Source organism: Lithobates pipiens, unplaced genomic scaffold (assembly GCF_037356315.1).
Source record: "Lithobates pipiens isolate NorthernLeopardFrog02 unplaced genomic scaffold, aLitPip1_a1.2 Scaffold_10, whole genome shotgun sequence".
Taxonomy (NCBI): Eukaryota; Metazoa; Chordata; class Amphibia; order Anura; family Ranidae; genus Lithobates; species Lithobates pipiens.
Genome location: NW_027507686.1, coordinates 114,561,329 through 114,583,796, shown reverse-complemented (window position 1 = coordinate 114,583,796; position 22,468 = coordinate 114,561,329). Strand labels below are relative to the sequence as shown.

General features: G+C 44.8%; 1 protein-coding gene across 30 annotated transcripts in view; it reads left to right on the top strand.

The window, feature by feature from the left end:
- The window catches only part of LOC143934091 (neurexin-2-like), a 3,463,823-nt gene that overhangs the window by 429,381 nt on the left and 3,011,974 nt on the right, over positions 1-22,468 (top strand). For all 30 annotated transcript variants that reach the window (XM_077457482.1, XM_077457436.1, XM_077457661.1 and 27 more), the window contains one exon: positions 11,783-11,851. The gene's annotated coding sequence lies outside the window, so the exon portion shown is untranslated. The remainder of the gene's footprint in view (positions 1-11,782; positions 11,852-22,468) is intronic.

Genomic DNA, 22,468 nt, shown 5'->3' with positions numbered 1-22,468 from the left:
CTATTAGACGTTAGATCCTCCGCCCTCAAAGCATCTGACCACACCAAGATCGGTGTGATAAAATGCTTTCTCAATTTCCCAATGGTGCTGTTTACATCCGGCGAAATCGACTGCCCCATACACACTATCAGTTTTTTTCTGCTGAGTTTTTCCTTCAGATTTACCAAAATCATATAATATGAGGTCAAACCTTAGGAGTTTCAATGTGTATGCAATCAGGCAGGCCCTTGCACTACATGGTTTTGGTAAACCTGAAGGAAAAACTCATCAGAAAAACTGATGAGTATGGGGCTTCAGTCATGAAATGCTTGTAACTTCTGGTTTCTTAGGCCACAGAGATGATTGGAGCCATTCTGGTCTCTGATTAGCTCTACGGTCAGCTGGTGGAACCACCGGCTGCATTCTCAGGTTCCCATTTGGGTCAGGAGAGCCAAAGAAAACCATGGAAGACGGTGGGGGGGTCATTCTCTCCCACTACTTGTAAACTACTTGTAAAAGCAGTCTAGAAGCTAATTAGCCACTAGGATTGCTTTTACATGAAAGCCAACAGCTGGCTGAAAAGAATGATACCAAGATAATGCTCGCAGGCATCATTATGTATAACCACGCAAAGTCCAGCAACATACCAGTACGTTGCTGGTCCTTGTTGGATATATATTGTAATCAATTTTTTTTTTCATGCAGCCTGTGGGCCAAATGAAAAAAAGATTGATCGTGGGTATGACCACCATTAGAATACCTCCCTTCATCCACCCATTTCTAATGATGGGCATACATTCACCATTTTGTTTTTAACTGTGGTGGTGAAATCTCCTCCTACAGCCCTGGAGTCACGGCTTTATGTATCGTGGGAGCAAACGCTGTTGCTGTCAAGATAAATAAATCAGCGCTGCAACTGAATGGCGTACCTGCTAAGCAAATGAGGGTTAACAATAAAACAAAACGGAAAATTTCTGTCAAAATACTTGCTAAAGCATGGGGGCAGCAGGGGTGGAGGATCAATTTGCTCCTAAATTTTGGGGCGGATTTCCCCATGCTTCGGCATATATATATTTTTGGCACAGTTTGCGTTAAAAAAATGTTATTGCGGTTACTGTAATTTTCCTTTCCTGATGGACTCCATGGCAGCCAACGTGTGGGTTTAGTCCTGCCTCCATTACCCTATAGGACGATACTCCCATAAATCTTTGCTCCCTGCCAGAGGCCGTGTTCGGTAACTATCATACTCCAGCCATTTGGGAGGGAACTCCTGCTGCCATGGAGTCTATCAGGAAAGGAAAATTACGGTAAGTATTTTGACAGAAATTTTCAGTTTTCCTGACAGACTCCATGGCACCCAACGTGTGGGAAATAACTCGCCGTACACACCTGGGTGGGAAAAAGTGCTGAATAAACAAAGATTTATTTGACACCGTCAATTGACAAAACGTTAACACCAAAATCAACTGAAGACAGAGCCGCTGGCTCAACACAATAATGAGTCATGAAGGTATGGATCGACGACCAAGATGCCGCCCTGCAGATTACTTCAGGAGCCACATGGTGCGAGGTCGCTCACGAGGTTGAAAAACTTTTGGTTGAATGTGCTGTTATTGCCTGAGGAGGAGCCAAGCCCTTCTCTCTATATGCCCACTGAATTGTACTATCCATGTAGCAATTGATCTAACTGATGCTCGGAGTCCCTTGTTTTTCCCATAGAACAGAACGAACAGATAAGCAGACGGACGAAATTGAGCTGTAACTTTCAGGTATTGCTTTAAGGAGCCACCAACATCAAGAGGATGAACATCTGAGAATCCAGTGGACCTGAAGATGGGGAGTGAGATCTCTTGGTTCTCATGGAAAATTGAGGTGGCCTTACGGTTTGACCCTAACATTGGAACTAGGACCACCCTGTCTGAAAAAAAGGTTAGAAAAGGTTCTTTGGCTCCTAGAACCTGAATTTCCGATACCCTCTTTGCCAAGGTGACGGCCACCAAAAAGGCAGTTTTAATAGTAAGCTCTCTGTTGGAAAGAGACTTATCAAGATGAGAAAAAAAGTCAAAAACTAGAGGCAGGTTCCATTTAGGGAACCTGGGTTTCCTTTGGGGTCTCAGTCTCACTGCTCCTTTAAAGAATTGCTGAATAAGGGCATGTTTGGCCCACGACACCTCGATAAAGGTGGAGATAGCTGACACCTGAACACGAAGGGAACTAACCGACAGGGGTAAATCCAGGCCTGATTGCAGGAAACTCAAAATGTCTTGAACTGCAGGCGAGCCGCATGAATTCTGGAAGACATATGGGACAAGAACTTAGCCCAAATCCGTGCATATACTTTATTAGTGCTTCACCTTCTAGCATTTAGGAGAGTGGGAATAGCTCCCTTGGGACATCCTAGTGCTTCCAACCTCCCCCTCTCAAAAACCAAGCCCTCAACTGTAGATGAGAATCGCGCCTTGGGAGAGCAGATCCCATCTGGACATTGAGAATTCCAGGCACATAGGTTGCCGTTAAGTTGGCCAGATTATTCTGCGCCCAACGCATGATTGGTTCCACCTCTAGCAGCAGAGATCGACTTCTGGTGCCCCCCTGCTTCCTTTGTAGGTTACTGCTGTCGTGTTGTCCAGCCTGAGAACTACAGATGTTCCCACTATCAGATGAGGAAAAGCCAACAGTGCTAGAAAGGCTGCACGTAACTCTAGAACATTTGACACTATTCCCCGAGAGGGAAAGTCCCAAATGCCCTGAGCCACCTCCGTCAGACAATGAGCCCCCAACCTCTGTTGCTGGCATCTGACGTTACCGTGATCCACTTGATTGGAAGAATAAAAAGGCAATTTAGCAGGTTCTCCTGACGAAGCCACCAGAGGAGGGAACCCCTCATGACCTGAGTGATATGGATAGTCTGGATTTTGTCTCCTGACCACTGATGAAGAAAACCCATCTGAAAGGGGTGCATCCTCCATTGTGCCCACTTCACCATCAGTATTGTGGACACCATGGTGCCTATGATCCTTAGACAATGAAGTGCGCTGAGATGAGAAGACGAGAGAGCCAGGCGAACCCTGTCTCGAACTATTGCGACATTCTCCTCAGGCAGAGAGATGGTACCTCTCACTGTGTCAAAAAGTGCTCTGAGGAACACGAGAGGCTGCAAAGGCTCTAACTGGCTCTTCTTCAGATTCAGGAGCCACCCGAATTCCTTGAGGGTTGAAATGGTCTGATCCCTGTGTTCCAAGAGACGATCTCTGTACTGAGCCAGAAGGAGTAGGTTGTCCAGGTAGTGATGAATACGGATTCTTCTGATTCTTAATAATGCCACGATTGCAAGCAGGACCTTCGAGAAGGTGCTTGGAGAAGTTGACAGACTGAAGGGAAGGCATGTAAATTTTAAGTGAAGTTGGCCTATGGAGAATCAAAGAAATTGTTGGAAGTCTTTTGCCACAGTAACGTGAAAATAGGCGTCTTTGAGATCTATTGAGACAAGCCAGTCCCCTGGCTGCACTGACTGTTGGATCATGGACAGAGTCTCCATCTTGAAATATTACGTGTCTCCGTGCAACGCTCTTCTTCTGGACCAAGAAAAGAGGGGAATACATTCCCATACCACATTGATCGACTAGAACGGGAATAGCAGCGCCTTGATCCAACAAAGATCTTAAGTAGGCTGATAGTATTTGCCTTTTTCCTTCTGACATCGTAATGGACGTAGGGACACACTTGAGCTTGGGGACACTGCTGAATGTCCAAGTGTGTCCAGAAGAGACTGTCCTGATGGTCCAAAAATCCTAGATCGAGGCCGCCCAGACGTGGCGAAAATTGAGCAAACGAGCTCCCACCTGGCCCGTCTGGGCGAGTCCGATCTCAAAAGGAATTGGTTGGTTCCTTCTCCCCCGTCGACCAGATTTTTGCGGTCTTTTTGAGAGATGATTGTCTGGACCTCCAAGATCTGGAAAATTCCCGCCCAGGCCTATAACTGCACACCGCCCTGGCACGGTCTTGATTCTGCTTCCTTGGAAACAGTCTTCTTTGGCTTTGCAGGCGCCTGTCTTGGGTAAGAAACCCCGACTTACCCCCAGTGGCCTGAGTTATTGCACTAATTTATTGCCGAAAAGAGACGAACCGTCAAAGGGGATTCGGCACCAACCCTCTTTAGAAGCAGGATCGGCTAGCCTAGGATGGAGCCACAGGGCATGCTTGGCAGTCACGGATGAAAGCATAACTCAAGCCACCAGCCAAATAATGTCAATCGAGGCCTCACCCAAGAAAGCCAAAGCTAGCCTCAATTCCTGGATGGGTGAACTTTTGGCTAGATCTTCTGAGACATTTCTGAGCGTCTCATCGACATTGCCAGACCAGACCTCCATAGCTCTAGGCAAGGCAGCCAAGGCCAAGGCTGGCTTACAGGCCATGCCTGCCATAAGATAGACCCGCTTCAGGTCAGAATCTATCCTCCTATCCAGAGCGTCCTTGAAGGAGACTGTATCCTCTAAAGGAAGGGTCACATGTCTGACCTACCTCATTACTGCTGCATCCACCAGAGGGGATGATTCCAATTGCTTCACTTCTTCCTCTTTAAAAGGGTAAAGCCTCTGAATTTTGGAAAGGAGAGAGTTCTTCTTCTCTACTTTACCCCACTCATCCGTGATCACTTCCCCTAATTCTGAAAGAAAAGGAAAGCTGATACGCTCCTTCTTTAATTGTTTGAGAAAAAAAATGTCTGTTTTGCCGGAGCCGCTACTGGCTCTTCCCAATTCAGCGTTTCCTTGATGGCTTTGACTAAGGAGGGAGCAGAGAAAAGGCAAATCCGGAACCAGACTCCTCTTCCTCAGATTCACTATCTGAGAGGACAGCGGATGGATGGCTAGGCAAAGAGGAATGTGTCCTGAGCCTGAGCATCCCTCCCTGGAGATCTTGGAGACTCTACGGCAGACATATGGGGGGCCTCCAACTTCTTTAGGCTGTCCTTAACCATCTTCTCAACCAGAGATTTCAGTTGCTGGTCAGAGTCACTCCTTTTGCCAGTTGCTTTAACATAGCAGGCATCACAAAGGGACTTGTATACAGGGACATGAGCCCTACACCCTCAACATAATCCTTCTGCTGCATGACTGGAGCAAGCTGTGGAAGGTCGGGATGGTTCTCGGCTACGGTGACTAGTTCTCGCAGGAGAACCGTGGTGTCCGGATCTGGAAGAGGAATGGCGGCGATGGGATTTTGACAAATCACTTCCTCTGTGAGAACTCCGGTGTTGGGTAGACCTAGAGGGGCTAGAAAAAAAAAGAACCATCTGTGTCAGTGGAACAACATATACTGATGTTCCACTATCCCCCCCCAGCAGGCATTCCAAGGGAATCCCCCCTACCAAATACCTGCTACGAGAGGGCTGGCCACTAGCAGGCGGTGACGGATCTAGGATTCTGGAAGGGTCCATCAGGGCTGAAATAAGAACAGCCCCAATTAAAACACAGTGAACAGTTAGGAACAGGTAGCATGACTTTCCCCTACAGAACTCATACCTTTTGCTGAGAGAACCAGGATCTCAGGAATGTCGCTGCAAGCTTTACAAGCATCCCAAAAGCTTGTAAGCTGTTTTCCTCTTTTAAAATTGCCGCCATAGTGACGTCATCATCGCGACGATCACAACGCTAGGGCACATGTGCGAAAACCGCTACGCGCATTCGTGGCCCCAGCCTTGTTCTCAAGCTGGCCTCGCGCAAGCGCAGAACAGCCGCGCGGCCAACGAGGAGGTAGCTCGGTGGCTGGAACGCAAGGAAACCACAGGAGCACAGGGGGAAAGGACAAAAACACAGACACAACAAAAAACGGCTGCCATGGACAGACATTAGGACTCACCACTCCTGCGATCGATAACCAGCCGAAGGTAAGCCACAAATATACTTGCCGGACTTTTTGGGGGGGGCGACAATCACCTGCTAGTAGCTAGGACAATGACCAGAATGCGGTTTAACCTGTCAGTGACCAGGAATACACCTCTTCATCGCCTCTTCCATATGCCCCTTCCATACTCAGGTAGTAGCGAGAGCTTATTGGAAACATACGACTCCAAGTCGCTCAGCCGGTCCGTATCGCAAGAGAAAAACTAAATTCTTCAGGGTAGAAAGACACATTCTAGGTCCTTCGGAGGAGGACAAAAAAAGAACATTGCCTCTGGCAGGGAGCAAAGATTTATGGGAGTATCGTCCTATAGGGTAACGGAGGTGGGACTAAAGCCACACGTTGGCTGCCATAAGACCGTAAGACATACCATACCTGCAAATCAAATACAAAAATATAGTAATAACATTTTTTTAACGCAAACTGTGCCAAAAATATATATATCCAGCAGCATGGGGACATCCACCCCAAAAGTTAGGAGCAAATCGATCCTCCACCCCTGCTGCCCCCATGCTTTAGCATATATTCTCTTTTATTTAATTGTGGTGGTGAAATCACCTCCTACAGCGCTGGAGTCATGGCTTTAGGTATTGTGGGAGCAAATGCTGTTGCTGTCAAGATAAATAAATGTGCACTGCAGCTGAATGATGTACCTGCTAAGCAAATGATGGTTAACAATAAAACAAACATTACAGTATAACATACCATACCTGCAAAGCAAATGCAATAAAACATAGTAAAAATAAAGCAGAGAGAGAACAATAAATATAGAACAATAGTGAGCGAACAGTAGAGTGGACAGTAGAGAGCGAACATAAGAGAGAACAATAGAGAGATAGAGAAGAAAAATACAACCACAACTATTTTTGGCTTTATTTATTTTTGTGTGTTTTTTTTTCATTTTTTTTTTTTCACTTTTATAAAAACTATAAAAAAAAACTATAAACTGAATGTTGCAGATTAGGGCCTCTAAAAATGTGATGGCCATCACATCTTTTGAGACCCCCAGACCCTGTGTATGTGTGCCTATGACTGTGTGGTGCTGTACCCTACTCTAATACTCAACTAGTGTGTGATAGTGTTCGAAACAGTCACCAATGCAAAGACCAGGTTGGTCAGGACAGGAGGGACAATAAAAGCGTGTTTCATGCCTAAATCTGCACTTCCTACAGACATGACATCTTCTTTGGTGGGTTTTTTTGGTAGGAGTACCAGAGAGGACATGCGGAAAATGCCTCTCATGCAGCCAGCTTACTGCATTTGGATTGGGAAGTTGGGCCAGCACTGTCTGGAAACAGAAGGGCTCTGATCTCTTCCTGGAATTTAAGGAAGGATCCAGTTCGTCCTGAAGCTCTGTATAGCACATGAGCATTCAGCAAAGCCAATTGAAATAAACAGACACTTTTTTGTACCAGCGTCTGGCCTTACGGGCAATTGGGTACGGCGCCAATAACTGATCATTGAGGTCCACCCCTCCCATATTAAGGTTATATTCATACAAAGGATATGGGGGTCCGGTACTGCCCTTGAGGACATACAAAAAAAAAGAAAAAAAAAGGTTATATTCATGGACACAGAGGGGTTTCTCCATAACGCCAGTCGCCTTAGGAATTTGGATAATTGTATCTGTGTGAAGGGAGGACAGAATAAAAACATTCTTATTATCCCTCCACTTCACAGCGAGCAAATTATTACATCTCAAGCAGGCTCTCTCCTCCAGCCTAAGACAGGAATATTCAAGCCGCTGGGGTAAGCTCTGGTGATTAGATTGCACGGTGCCACATGCACCAATTTGATCAAACAAGTGACTAAAAAGTGGCACGCTTGTGTAATTGACCACATAAACATTGGTTGAAGTGTTTTACGAGGGAACGAATTTTGTAGAGCCGATCAAATTCGGAGTCACCCCGAGAATGACAGAGTTCATTATCGTTGAAATGCATGAACCACAAAATCTGCTCGTATCGTGTCCTGGCCATGGAGGCAGAGAACACTGGCATATGGTGAATTGGGTCAGTGGACCAATATGACCGCAACTCATTCTTTTTAGTTATACCCATGAGGAGGGATAGGCCCAGGAAGGTCTTAAATTTGGAAACCGTAATAGGTTTCCAATCTCTGGCAAGGGACAACTGGGGATTAGCAGCGATGAATTGACCAGCATATAAATTGCTTTGGTCCACAATAGATCTATAGAGATCCTTGGTGAAAAACAGTGACATAAAATCAACTGTTTCCACCTGAATTCTGGGTTAGCCAGTGAATGGGGGAAGGACCACAACTCCATTGTGAGAGTTATCTGCCAGGGTGCCGCTGCTGTCTACAGGTTCGTAGTCTAAGCCTGAATCTGACAGATGAATGACTTCCTCTTCACTATCTGTCATGCTCAAACTTGTAGGCCTCTTCACTAGTGTACCTTCGCTTTGACATTTTGGTCTCTAAATTTACTGGTACACTAGTGAGACTCGCAGGTAAAAAACTCCTATGTCAGCAACTGATTCAGGTGCTACCAAAAAAACTGTAAAGCCCCGTACACACGAGCGGACTTTTCAACATCCAAAGTCCGACGGACTGAGTCCGTCAGACTATTCGATCGTGTGTGGGCTGCAACGGACTTTTGACTCGCCAAAGTCCGAAGGACTTTAGAATATGGAACATGCTTCAAATTTTTCCGAAGGAACTCCGCCGGACCCGGTCCCTTCGAAAAATTCGCTTGTGTGTATGCTATTCCGATGGACTAAAACCGACGCTAGGGCAGCTATTGGCTACTGGCTATGAACTTCCTTATTCAAATCCAGTCGTACGTCATCACGTTCGAATCCGTCGGAGTTTAGTGTGATTGTGTGTGGCCAAGTCCGCTCAGCCGAAAAGTCTGTCAGAACTCTGTCGGAATTCCAGCAGAACTCCGACGGAACTCCTTCGGAAGTCTGTCGGACATAAGTCCTCTCGTGTGTACGGGGCTTTAGCGTTCACAGGGATTCAGGTCTGAGTCTGCGAATGCTGCAGTTATGTGTTATGTGTTGTGTTTTCTAAGTGACAGTGATCGATTGATACTGCACTTGGGTGGGCTGGGCTGGGTGGAGGGGCTAAACACAGGTGCTAGCAAGTATCTGGGCTGATCCTGCTAACACTGCATTTTTGGGAACCCTAAACTGTTGAGGACGGTAGTATAGATCTGATCAAATCAGATGTCGATCAGACACTAAACTACTAAGGGAGGCGTATGTTGTGTGCGTGGGTGTTAGCGGTACTGGCACTGATCTGACACTGCCTAGTGCAATGCGGATCCTATCTGATGCTAAAACCACCGGGTGATCGGGGTATTAATCCTTTATTGGGTAAAATACGGCGGGTGCCCTAAAGCTATAAAAAAAAAATCTAGCTAAACTGTGTCACCCGTGACATTTATACTGTGATCACAGGTGACAGGGGGTAATCCGGGGTTAAACCTTTATTGGGGGGGTCCCTAAACCTAACACTGATTTTTGTCACTGACACTAGTACAGAGATCAAAAATAAATCTGATTGCTGCACTGGGTAACACAGTGACAGGTGGTGAAGGGGTTAACTGGGGGATGATCGGGGGGGGGTGAATTGTGTGCCTACGTGACCTGGTGTCAGTGTGTTGTGCAACTCACTGATGCTCTCTCCTCTCGGTCTGGAGCGAAAAGACCGACACGAGGAGAGATGACATCACTTCCCCTGTCAGTGTTTACAGTTACACAGACAGGGGAAGGATATAATTTGTCAGGAGCAATCCCCTGGTCCAGGCCAGATTTCATTGGTCTGGGCCTGGGGATTGATAGGTTCCTGATTGAATCTGCCAGCTGCATGCCCGACATAGCATAATGGCGATTCACCTGCCTGTGCCATTCTGCTGCAGTACTGCAGCGGATGGACGGCAAGTGGTTAAATGGGTTGTAAACCCTAATTTTTTCACCTTAATGCATCCTATGCATTAAGGTGAAAAAACTTCTGTCACTAACCAGCCCCCCCAGCCCCCCCATTTTATTCACCTGAGCCCTGTATTTCCCTCTGCCTGTTGTCTCGGCTCTTGATTGGATCGATTGATAGCAACACAGCCATTGGTTCCCGCTGCTGTCAATCAAATCCAATGACGCAGGTGCTGGGGGGGCGGGGCCGAGTCTGGCATTCTGCATCTATGGACCCAAATGCTGGACTCGGGAGCATGCTCACAAGGTAACCCCCCGGGAGAGCGCTTCTCCTAGGGAGTTATATGATGCGGAGAGGGGCTATCAGTGCTGCCAGGGGAACCCAGAAGTTGAGGATTGGGGCCACTCAGTGCAAAACGAACTGCACAGTATGTGCAACTGTAAGTATGACATGTTTGTTATATTCAATACTGCACATAGTCAAATGACGTCCTTGACTTTGTGCAGAGATATCTGATGCCTATAGCTACAGGCATCATTCAGATATCATTCTTTCCAGCCAGCCAGAATGATCATAGTGGCAGTTCCACTGCTTGATTGTTCTTATAGGTGACGGGAGGGGACGTCCTCCCCTCCTGCCGCCATCCGTTGCTTCTCCAGGCAGAATGACGACAATAAAGATTTACGGTGACCAGATGGTCACCAGTCATCTCTATGAATGTCGGAGGCCCGGGCACGACTTTGACTTTCCAGGATGTACAAAATCACGATCGTGGCTGTCAGCTTGAGGTCGGTTAATTTTTTTCTTAATCTCATGCTTTCCAGCCTGGAGGAGGGATGTGGGGTCTTATTGACCCAGCATCTCTCCATAAAGAGGAGCTGTCACAATAGATTCCTATTACAAGGGATGTTTATAAAAGTGATCAAAAATAAAAATGTCAAAAAAGAGTAAAAAAATAAATAAGTAAAATAAAAAATACATTTTAAAACGTCCCTGTCCTTGGAAGCGAATGCACACGCAAGTCCCTCCCAAATATATAAACGCAATTCAAACCACACATGTGAGGTATCGCCGCATGCGCCAGAGCATGTGCAACAATTCTCTCACTAGACCTCCTCTGCAACTCTAAATTGGTAATCTATAAACATTTCCAAAACGTCGCCGATGGAGATTTTTAAGTACCGAAGTTTGGTACCATTCCATGGGTGTGTGCAATTTTAAAGTGTGACATGTTGGGTATCTATTTACTCGGCGTAACATCTTCCGCATTATATAAAAAAATTGGGCTAACTTTACTGTTTTGTTGTTTTTAATTCATAAAACCGTTGTTTTTTCCCAAAAAAAGGCCTTTGAAAAATTATTTCACACATACCGTTTGAGATAAAAAGTTGCAGTGACCACCATTTTATTCCCTAGGGTGTCTGCTAAAAAAATATATATATATATATAATGTTTGGGGTTCTGAGTAATTTTCTAGCAAAAAAATGATGATTTTTACATGTAGGAGAGAAGTGCCAGTATAGGCCCGGTATTGAAGTGGTTAAAAAAAGAAGTAATTTTTCAATCACTTTAATGTTTATCATTCCATATAATCCATTCTTAGGACTTATAATAATGATACACCTTGTTATCTGTTGCTTTTCACAATCTTGTATTTCTTATTTACTACCACTAGCTGTTTCTGTGCTGCTAATTGCTAAATTCTATGGATGTTAGAAATGTATAAAATATTGTAAATAGCAAAAATACGGTTTGTACATGCTTGTATTTTTAGTGATTTTTGTTTTTGAGCTATGAATCAACCAGCTCAGGAAATTTTCAGCTTTGATCTAACCATTTTGTAGAACTTTTTTTCTCTATAGTTCATCATGTACCATTTGCTCCAAAGCATATGCTATACATAACCTACTATTGGAAAGTATTTTCTTTCTAATTTTATTTTAACTCATCACAGTATAAATGCATGAACAGTTCTGTGTATAAGTAAAAATGTGTTCATTTTCTTCAGGTGTGTACAAACATGTTGATAACCCAAGAATTGGAATATTGAGCATTCCGCATCTATCTGACATTTCCTGTAAGTAACCATATATACTTTTAATTATCCTTTATGTCCAACTTGCATTGATGTGTTGTCTTTATAACCCTGTTTATGACAATTTCCTTAGATTTTATTGTCCCCATTATGCAATTTCTGAGTGGATCGTGTGTTTTAGTTCACTGGTATTGCCTCTATCGCCTCCTTTTCATGCTTAAGTAACATATTAGCACATATAATTTCTCAGTTTGAGGACATATTGCTTTTTTTTTTTCCAAACATGTATTTTGGACATCTTGGTGATCATTTGAAAATGTAACTCTACATTAAAGTGGATGTAAACCCAAAAAATTTATTTTTATTTTTTGATGTCATAATATAGAGTATAAGACTTCCTATCATTTGAGCCCAGTCTTGCCACAGAGAGTTAATCCAGCTCTGAGCAATCCCCTTTTATTGTTCAGTGAGATAAATCTTGACAGAGAAAAACTTTGTCAAAACCTCCCCCTTGCTGTGAGTGACAGGTGATTTACATATCTCGTGCACTAGCCTAAGAGACATGCATTATTTTTTTAATTCCCTCCCACTCCTTTCTTCTGTTGCTCTGCCAGGATTGGATGTTCCACACCTCAGCATGATTGGGCATGCTGAAGTCATGTGGGGACTTTCCTGTCTTTTCATTGGATGTTAGAGATCATAGCAGAAGTTCAGTGTAAGAAATACACAGGAAAAAATGCATATTGACAAGGGTGTGTAGAGGTGGATGGGGAGTCTGACATCACGACTCCACCCACCAAGCTCCAGACAACAGACCCACTCACAGAATCTGCAGTTTTTCGGGTCTCATAACAGACAGAGGGGAGACATTTGACAGGTAAAGATACATGCAGGAGGCATGTATATCCTTATAGATAACCCCTATAGCAGTAGTTTAGAAAGGATGACATTGGGTTTACATCCACTTTAAGGCCCATATCACACTTGTGATCTTGCTGCCAGCAGCAAATCACTAGTAACAGAATTGGTTTGAAAGACAGGACAAGGCAGATAAATACTCACCCATTTTCACAAGTTGCTCCATTGCTGGACAGATGAGTGGGTCTTGGCTGTAAAGTGACATTCTGTAGCATTTTCATTGGTGTGGGAGGCTAAGTGTAAAAACAGGTGCATCATTTCTATTGTACATTTTAGCCATTTTGATACTTGCAAGTTATCACCAGAATCACAAGTATGACATGATCTAAAAGTAAAAGATCTCACAGAGAACTACGACTCATACTCCCAGACTCCTGGGTCCCCTCACTGCAAGCACCTGTTCCCAATCCCAGGAGCCCACCCCTACTCCATATCACTCCAGGATCCCAAGTGTGATCTAGACCTATAAGTAGTTAAACTTGTAGAATATTAAAATGGGAAAAAAATATATCGATCATCTCTACCCCTTGTTAGGGTCAGCCTCAAGCATAGAACTTGCAGAGAGGCAGTCCAGACATTAAGGGCTTCTTGTATGCTTTTATTTCTGTACAGAGCAAAAACATCAATGCCCCCTCACAGGGGTTTTCAGATCTCAAACTACAAGATATATCCTGGCTGTTTGCTAATCTAATTAGTTAACACCCACTCTCAGCCTGTTCCCAGCACAGGCTTGAAAGTCCTTTTTTCCCCAGTTATTCACTACTACATTCTTATTTAACAGTTTTGACAGCAACAAGACACAAGTAACCCCCTGTATACCTAATAATAAAAGTTCAAGACTCTGGGTGGCATATACAGTGCATCCGGAAGTATTCACAGTGCTTCACTTTTTCATATTTTGTTATGTTACAGCCTTATTCCAAAATGGATTCAATCATTAAAATCTTTACAAATGTATTAAAAATAAATGAAAAATGTCATATGTACCTACTATAAGTATTCAGAGCCTTTGCTCAAAACTTTGTTAAAGCACCTTTGGTACCAATTACAGCCTCAAGTCTTTTTGAGTATAATGCTACAAGCTTGGCACACCTAATGGGGTCAGTCGCTCCCATTCTTCTTTACAGGACCTCCTAAGCTCCATCAGGTTTGATGGGGAGCACAGCCGTTTTCAGATCTCTCCAGAGATGTTCAATTGGGTTCAAGTCTGGACTCTGGCTAGGCAACTCGGGGACATTCACAGAGTTGTCCCATAGACACTCCTTTGTTATCTTGGCTGTGTGCTTAGGGTCGTTGTCCTGTTGAAAGGTGAATCTTCACCACAGTCTGAGACCCAGAGCACTCTTGAGCAGGCTTTCATCAAGAATTGCTCTGTACATTGCTGCATTCCTCTTGCCTTTGATCCGGACTAGTCGCACAGTTCCTGACGCTGAATAATCTCCCCAAATCATCATGCTGCCACCAACATGCTTCACTGTAGGGATGGTATTGGCCAGGTGATGAGTGGAGCCTGGTTTCCTTCAGACACAGTGTTTGCCATTTAGACCAAAGAGTTCAAGCTTTGTTTCATCAGACCAGAAAATTATTTTTCTCATGGTCTGAGAGTCCTGCAGGTGCCTTTTGGAAAACTCCAGGTGGGCTGTCATGTGCCTTTTACTGAGGAGTGGCTTCTGTCTGGCCACTCTACCATACAGGACTGACTGATGGAGTGCTTCTGAGATTGTACTTCTGGAAAGTTCTCCTTTCTCCACAGAGAAACACTTGGGCCTTCAATGCTGCAGAAATGTTTCTGTACCCTTCCCCAGATCTGTACCTCGATACAATCCTGTCTCGGTCTATAGACAATCCTGTAGACTTCATGGCTTGATTTGTGCTCTGACATGCAATGTTAAATGTGGGACCTTATATAGACAGGTGTGTGCCTTTTTAAATCATGTTCAATCAACTGAATTTACCACAGGTGGACTCCATTCAAGTTGTAGAAACATCTCAAGGATGATTAGTGGAAACAGGATGCGCCTGAGCTTGTTTTGAGTGTGGTGGCAAAGGCTGTGAATACTTATGTACATGCGATTTTTTTATTTTTTTTTGCTTATTTCTAATAAATTTGCAAAGATTTCAAACAAACTTATTTCACATTGTCATTTTTGGAGTATAGTTTGTAGAATTTTGAGGAAAATAATGAATTTAATCTGTTTTGGAATAAGGCTGGAACATAACACTATATGGAAAAAGTGAAGTGCTGTGCATACTTTCTGGATGCACTGTAGTACATCCCATCATAAACCATGCCCTTGATTAACAAAGGTTATTTGTCATATACCCCTCCCTTTTCAGTTGGAACCCAGGGTTTAAAAAACTGCCCAGGGAAAGTCCTTACATTTTTTATTTATTTTTTGACAGCAAGCCTGGGACTCCAAAAGTGCCAGGAACCAGGGGTCAACTCCAAAATTGTGGTCCATGGCCTGAGCCGTCCATGTTAAGGGAGCATATCTGCTCTGTTAAAGTCAGAATTAGCATCCCAGAGAGTATTGTAAAGCATCCATTAAGTGTAATGGCTGCACATGTGCAATCCACAAAATATTTTTTCTCAGCTAGTGTCAACTTCTGATTCAAGTAGACCACCAGGTGTTCCTCTCCATCTAGCATCTGGAACAGCAAAAACCCCAGGCCTACACTTGACACATTACATAAAATTCATAATTGAAAAAAAACAAAATTTAAAATGAATCCAAAACCAAAATAACTTTATGTATATATTTTATGGCTATTCAATTAACCTAATATTGCAAACATTACACATATATTATAGGCCATGAAAATTGCACAAATACATAAGTTTGTGAATAAATTGTGCAGAAAAATCAGTGGTACATGAAAGGTTACATAAAACACAAAAGTAAAACCAATTTATCACCGAAAGAAGTCCATAAAAGATCAAACTAATGAGGGTATGCCTATTAATGTGGGGTTTTATTAGGCTCCATGTGATGCTGTATTCCAGATACTGGGACTCTTCTATCCCAAAGGCATTTTTGCTAATTATTATTATTATTATTATTATTATTCAGGATTTATATAGTGCCAACAATTTACGCAGAGCTTTACAATATAAAAGGAGACAATACAGTTACAATACAATATAATACAAGAGGATTAAGAGGGTCCTGCTCTGAAGAGCTTACAACCTAACAGGGTAGGGCAGGTGGTACAAAAGGTTAAACTGTGGGGAATGAGCTGATGGAAGTGTTAGATTAATTGGAGACATGATAGGCTTCCCTGAAGAGATGAGTTTTCAGGGATCACCTGAAGGTAGCAAGAGTAGGGGATAGCGGGACCAGTGGAGGTAGCGAATTCCAGAAGATGGGAGAGGCTCTGTAGAAATCCTTGAGACGAGCATAGGAGGAGGAGACGAGAGAGCTTGAGAGTAGGAGGTCTTGAGAAGAGCGGAGGGGACAATTTGGGTAATATTTGAAGACAAGATTGGTGATGTAACTCGGGGCAGAGTTGTGAAGGGCTTTGTATGTTGTGGTTAGTATTTTAAATTTAATTTGCTGGGTGATTGGGAGCCAGTGTAGGGATTCAAGAAGAGGTTTGGCAGACACTGAGCGGTTGGTAAGGTGGATAAGTCTGGCAGCAGCATTCATGATAGACTGAAGAGGGGATAGCCTATGGAGAGGCAGGCCAATGAGAAGGGAGTTGCAATAGTCAAGGCGAGAGATAACAAGGGAGTGAATTAGGAGCTTGGTGGTTTCATTTGTTAAAGGGCGAATTTTAGAGATGTCAAAAGTTTGTAGAATTCACCTCCGTAACAACGACTGGACTTGGGGCTGAAATGACAAGTCAGAGTCTATGATTACACCTAGTACCCTGGTGTGAGGGGAGGGCCTGATGGTTGCATTGTTGATGTTGATGGAAAAGTCATGGAGGGGGGCATGTGCTGGGGGGAATATTAATAGCTCAGTTTTAGAGAGATTTAGTTTAAGGAAGTGGTGTGACATCCATGCTGATATGTCAGTTAGCAAGTTAGTAATGCGAGAGGAGACTGAAGGAGTGAGGAGTAGACAGATTTGGGTGTCATCGGCGTATAAGTGGTATTGGAAGCCGTGAGTGGTTATCAAGTGACCAAGGGAGGAGGTGCAGATAGAGAAGAGAAGGGGTCCAAGAACAGAGCCTTGGGGGACCCCCACAGAAAGAGGCAATGGAGAGGAGGAAACAGAGTTGTAGGTGACACTGAAGGAGCGCTGTGATAAGCAGGCAGAGAACCAGGATAGAGCAGAATCTTGGAGGCCAAGGGAATGTAGTTTGAGGAGGAGCGGTTGGTCAACAGTATCAAAGACAGCAGAGAGGTCAAGTAGTAGGAGTATGGAGTATTGGCTGTTGGTTTTAGCAGTTAGTAGATCGTTAGTGAGTTTTAGTAAGGCAGTTTCCGTGGAGTGCTGCGAGTGAAAGCCAGACTGTAATGGGTCAAAAAGGTTATTTTTACTGAGGTAGGAGCTAAGACGGTTGTAGACTAAGCGTTCTAGAAGTTTAGAGGTGAATGGGAGCAAGGAGATGGGTCTTAAGTTGTTCAGGCTGGTGGGGTCCAGTAAGGGTTTTTTTTAAGTATGGGGGTGATCTCTGCATGTTTTAGAGGGGAGGGGAAGGTGCCACTAGAAAGGGAGAGAGTGAGGGAGCATAGGATAGAATAAGAGGGTGACCTTAATAGTTGTGAGGGAACAGGATTCAAGGGACAATTGATTAGGTGGGAATCTGAGAAAAGTTTTGTAACCTCTTCAGGCGTAGCCAATTCAAAAGAGGAGAGTGTTGAATGCGCTGTTAGGCCAGGTATGTTGGGTGGGGAAGATGTAAGCACAGTGGAGGTGTCCTCATGAATTGCATCAATCTTGTCTTTTAAGTGATTGGCAATCTCTTGGGCAGTGAGTGAGTTAGTGGGTAGAGGGGGTTGGGGGACAAAGCAGAGAGTTAAAGGTTGAGAAGAGCTGACGGGGACTGGATGACAAAGTATTAATAAGAGAAACAAAGGCTTGTTTGGCAGCATGGAGGCAGGAATTGTATTTTGGAAGGGCAGATTTATATAGGGTGAAGTCTCGCAGGCATTTGGTTTTAAGCCACAGTCGTTCAAGAGCGCGACAATGTCTCTTGAGATTTCTAGTGTTGTCAGTTTGCCAGGGTTGTAATGGTCAGGGCCTGATTCTGCATGTGGTTAGAGGAGCAAGTGCATCTAGTGATGAGAGTGAACTGTTGTAGACACAGGTGGCCAGGTCAGGACAGGGGAGAGATTATGTATTGTAGGTGGTCTGTAGCAGAATAGAGAAGAGAAGGGTTAAGGTGGTCAAGTTTCCTACAAGTAATTGCTGCTTGGAGGGATGGGTGTTTGGAGGCAAGGATACAGTAAAACTAATGAGGTTGTAATCTGAGAGTGGAAAGGGGGTGCTTGTGATGTTGCCAGGGTTGCAGAGATGGGAGAATACAAGGCCAAGGGTATTACCATTGGAGTGAGTGGAAGTATGTGTCCATTGGGTTAGGTCAAAAGATGAGGTTACGTTGAGAGGTTTAGTTGTAGTTGGGCTGTTAACATTGACAGGAATGTTAAAGTCACAAAGAATGATCATGGGTATTTCAGAGGAGAGAAAGTGGGGTGTCCAGGCAGCAAAGTCATCAAAAAAGCGTGACACCAGTGCAGGAGGCCGAAAAATTGCTGCAATTCTCAGATAAATAGGAGAAAATAGACGAATACAGTGCATTTCAAAATAAGAGAGGGAAAGAGAGAGGGATGGGAAGGACTTGGAAGGTGTATTGTGGGGATAGAAGGAACCCAACTCCACCTCCTTTCTGTCCATTGGATCTGGGGGAGTGAGTCCAATGGAGACTACCGTGGGAGAGGGCAGCAGGAGATTTTTAAGCCAGGTTTCAGTTATGGCGAGTATGTTAAAGCCATGAGAGATAAAGAGGTCATGTACAGATGTTGGCTTGTTACAGCTGGAGCGGGCATTCCAAAGGGCACATAGGTGGGCTGCTTTGAGGAAGCAGGGGGATAGAAACTAAATTAAGTGGATTGTGGTGGTTGCCAGAGAGGGAGGGGTATTGGAAATGTGGCTTGCGGTTTGGCAATGGCGGGCCAGGATTAGGAGAAATGTCACCTGAGACTAGGAGAAGGAGGAGGGTGAGGAACGCAAGATGAGTGGTATGTACATGAGCGCACGTGTCTAGTGGCCCTGGAGTTTATGCCAACATGTGGATGCAGGAGATGATGGGTGCAGTAGTAGGGAGAGGGTAGGAGTGAGGGTGATATGTGAATACTGCAGGGTAGAGAGGAGGGGTAGAGTAAGGCCGCGTACACACGGGCGGACTGTCTGTCCAACTTAGTCCGCTGAAACGTGTTTCAGTCCGCTCGTGTGTGGGCTTCAGCGGACTTTTTCAGCGGACAGTCTGGCGGACTAAAGCCTCATACACACGATAGGACTTTGTACAAACTTTCCCTTGGATTTTTGTACAAAGGGCGTCGGCCCTGAACTTGTATTGCATACACACAGCAGGACTTTTTCAGCCAACTTTCACCAAATCATGTGGTTTTTCTGCTCTTTACCGCCACCTTTGGTCAACTTCTGTATTGTTGTCTGATCTTTTGCATTGGTTCTGAGTAGGGATGAGCTTCGTGTTCGAGTCGAACGTACGTTCGACTCGAACATTGGCTGTTCGTGCGTTCGGCGAATTCCGAACGTTTTGGCCGTTCGCGTCAAAATTCGAGTGACGCGCGCGCGGACCACAATGCACTGCGTTGGCGCAGTGCATTGCTGTCCGATGATTGGCCAAGCATGCACTGTGACCCCGCATGCTTGGCCAATCGCAGCGCCGGCAGCGAGGAGAGCCATGATTGGCCACAGGCATCCTGCCTGTGGCCAATCATAGCTCAGACTGTGTAGTGCACGCCCCACACTATAAAAGGCCGCCTTTAAGGCGGCCTCCTGTAGTGTGTTACTTTGCATCTGAAGCAGTGGGTGTTCTGTGTACCTTCAACACAGTACACACCAATCGTTTTTGGCTGATTTCCTATCTTGCTGCTGTGTAGTGGTTGTTGTCTGTGCCCTGACTGCAGTATACACCACTATATTCACCTCACCTATATAGCTAGTGATCTAGCTTTAACCACTTATCAACTGCCCATTGCCGATTAACGGCTTCAGGGCGGTTGTTTAACTCAGAGAGGCCGTTAATTAACGGCCTCCCAGAATTCTGCTCTCGCGTGCCCCGAGGTGTGCGCACTCGAGAGCATCCGTGACCGCCGGGTCCATAGGACCCGGCGCATCACGGTAAACGGCCGCTCATAGCGGCCGTTTACCACGTGATTGCTCCATCAAATGACGGAGTGATCACTTGGAAACAAACCGGCGTCATGTTATGACGCCTGTTCCTCCCTCCCCTTTCTGTACCGATCGGTACAGCGGAGGGGAAAGAGATCGGTGTCAGCAGCGATGTGGGCTGCATCTGCAGTGCCCACATCGCTGCTCACCGAATTTAACCCCTCAATTCCCTGCCAATACTCTGCAATACCAGTGCATACTCTGCAGTACCCTGCCATTACTCTGCAGTACCCCGCCATTACTCTGCAGTACCCCGCCATTACTCTGCAGTGCAGTACCCCGCCATTACTCTGCAGTGCAGTACCCTGCCATTACTCTGCAGTACCCCGCCATTACTCTGCAGTACCCCGCCATTACTCTGCAGTGCAGTACCCCACCATTACTCTGCAGTGCAGTACCCCGCCATTACTCTGCAGTGCAGTACCCCGCCATTACTCTGCAGTGCAGTACCCCGCCATTACTCTGCAGTGCAGTACCCTGCCATTACTCTGCAGTGCAGTACCCTGCCATTACTCTGCAGTGCAGTACCCTGCCATTACTCTGCAGTACCCTGCCATTACTCTTCAGTACCCCCCATTACTCTGCAGTAACCCCCATTACTCTGCAGTACCCCCCAATACTCTGCAGTACCCTGCCATTACTCTGCAGTACCCCCCATTACTCTGCAGTAACCCCCATTACTCTGCAGTACCCCCCAATACTCTGCAGTACCCGCCATTACTCTGCAGTACCCCCAATACTCTGCAGTACCCTGCTATTACTCTGTAGTACCCCGCCAATACCCCGCCAATACTCTGTAATACCCTGCCATAAATTGCCATACCCAGCCATACTCAGAGATACCCAGCCATACTCGGTGATACCCTGAAGTACCCAGCCATAGACGCCCCCCACCCCTCACCGCCCTCTGGTGCTTCTACCAACTCGCCAGTACGATCAAAGCCAGAATCTTTTTTCAAATTTTTTATTTCAGGCTTCCCAGCCTAGAGGTGAGATGTGGGGTCATATTGACCCCCCAGATTTCACTGTAAAGAGGACCTGTCATCCCATATTCCTATTACAAGGGATGTTTACATTTCTTGTAATAGGAATAAAAGTGATCAAAAATATATTTTTGGGAAAAAAAATGTCAAACTAAAATAAAGTTAAATGAACAATAAAAAAATAAAATAAAAATTAAAGCGCCCATGTCCCCATGTGCTCGCATGTGCCACACATGTGAGGTATCGCCGAGAATGTTAGAGCGAGAGCAATAATTCTAGTCCTAGACCTCCTCTGCAACTCAAAACATGTAACCAGTAAAAAAAAATTTAAAGCGTCGCCTATGGGGATTTTTTAAGTAGCGACGTTTGGCGCCATTCCACGGGCATGTGCAATTTTGAAGAGTGACATGTTTGATATCTATTTACTCAGCATAACTTCATCTTTCACTTTATGCAAACATTGGGCTAACAAGTGGTTAATAATAGAGCTTGCAGTCAGTAGTGTTAGGAGTGCGTGCTGTCTGCGTGCTCTGTACCCAGTATATGCCGCTATAATATAGGGCAGGCCCCTACTTTCAAACATCCAACTTACAAACATCTCCTACTTGCAAACGCAAGGAGACAGCAGCAAGTGAGATGAAAAAAGATGGACGACAAAACAAAATTATACAGGGGTGATAACCCTTCCCTATGTTTTCCAAAAAGCTTAAAGATATTTTTTTTGACTGGAGCTACACTTTAAAAATGTACCGGTTGAAAATGACAAACAGATTCAACTTAACACAACAAACCTACACAGTCCCTGTCTTGTTTGCACCGCCTGTATACTGCTGTTCTGAGTATATAGGGCCTGGGGGCCACACGCATTTCCTTTTTTTAATATGGGTACGGGGTTCCCCTTAATATGTGTACAAGACCCAAATAGGCTGGTAATGGGCAGGGAGGGCTATCCATGCCATTTTTCTCAATGATTTTCAACCATATTGCAGGAACCAGATATAACATTAAAACCGCAAGCAGTTTTAAATGGTGTTATTTCCGTTTAATGTAATTTTGTGCAGGGACTGTTCTAAACACGAGAAACACGTGGCACTTCACAGGCATACTACAGACACCCCCCAGGCACCATATTTAAAGGAATATTTCACTTTTTTTTTTTCACTTTAATCGTCATTAAAATCACTGCTCCCGCCAAAACGGTAGTTTTTAAAACTTTTTTTTGCAGTGACCCATGTCCCCTGAGGCAGGAGGCAGGTCGCCAAACCCTTTTTAGCACACTATCTTGCATATTAGCCGTTAAAATTAGCACTTTCCAATTCGAACGTTCGAGTCCCATAGACTTCAATGGGGTTCTAACGTTCGTACCGAACGCGGGGGTCGTTCGCAAGTTCTGG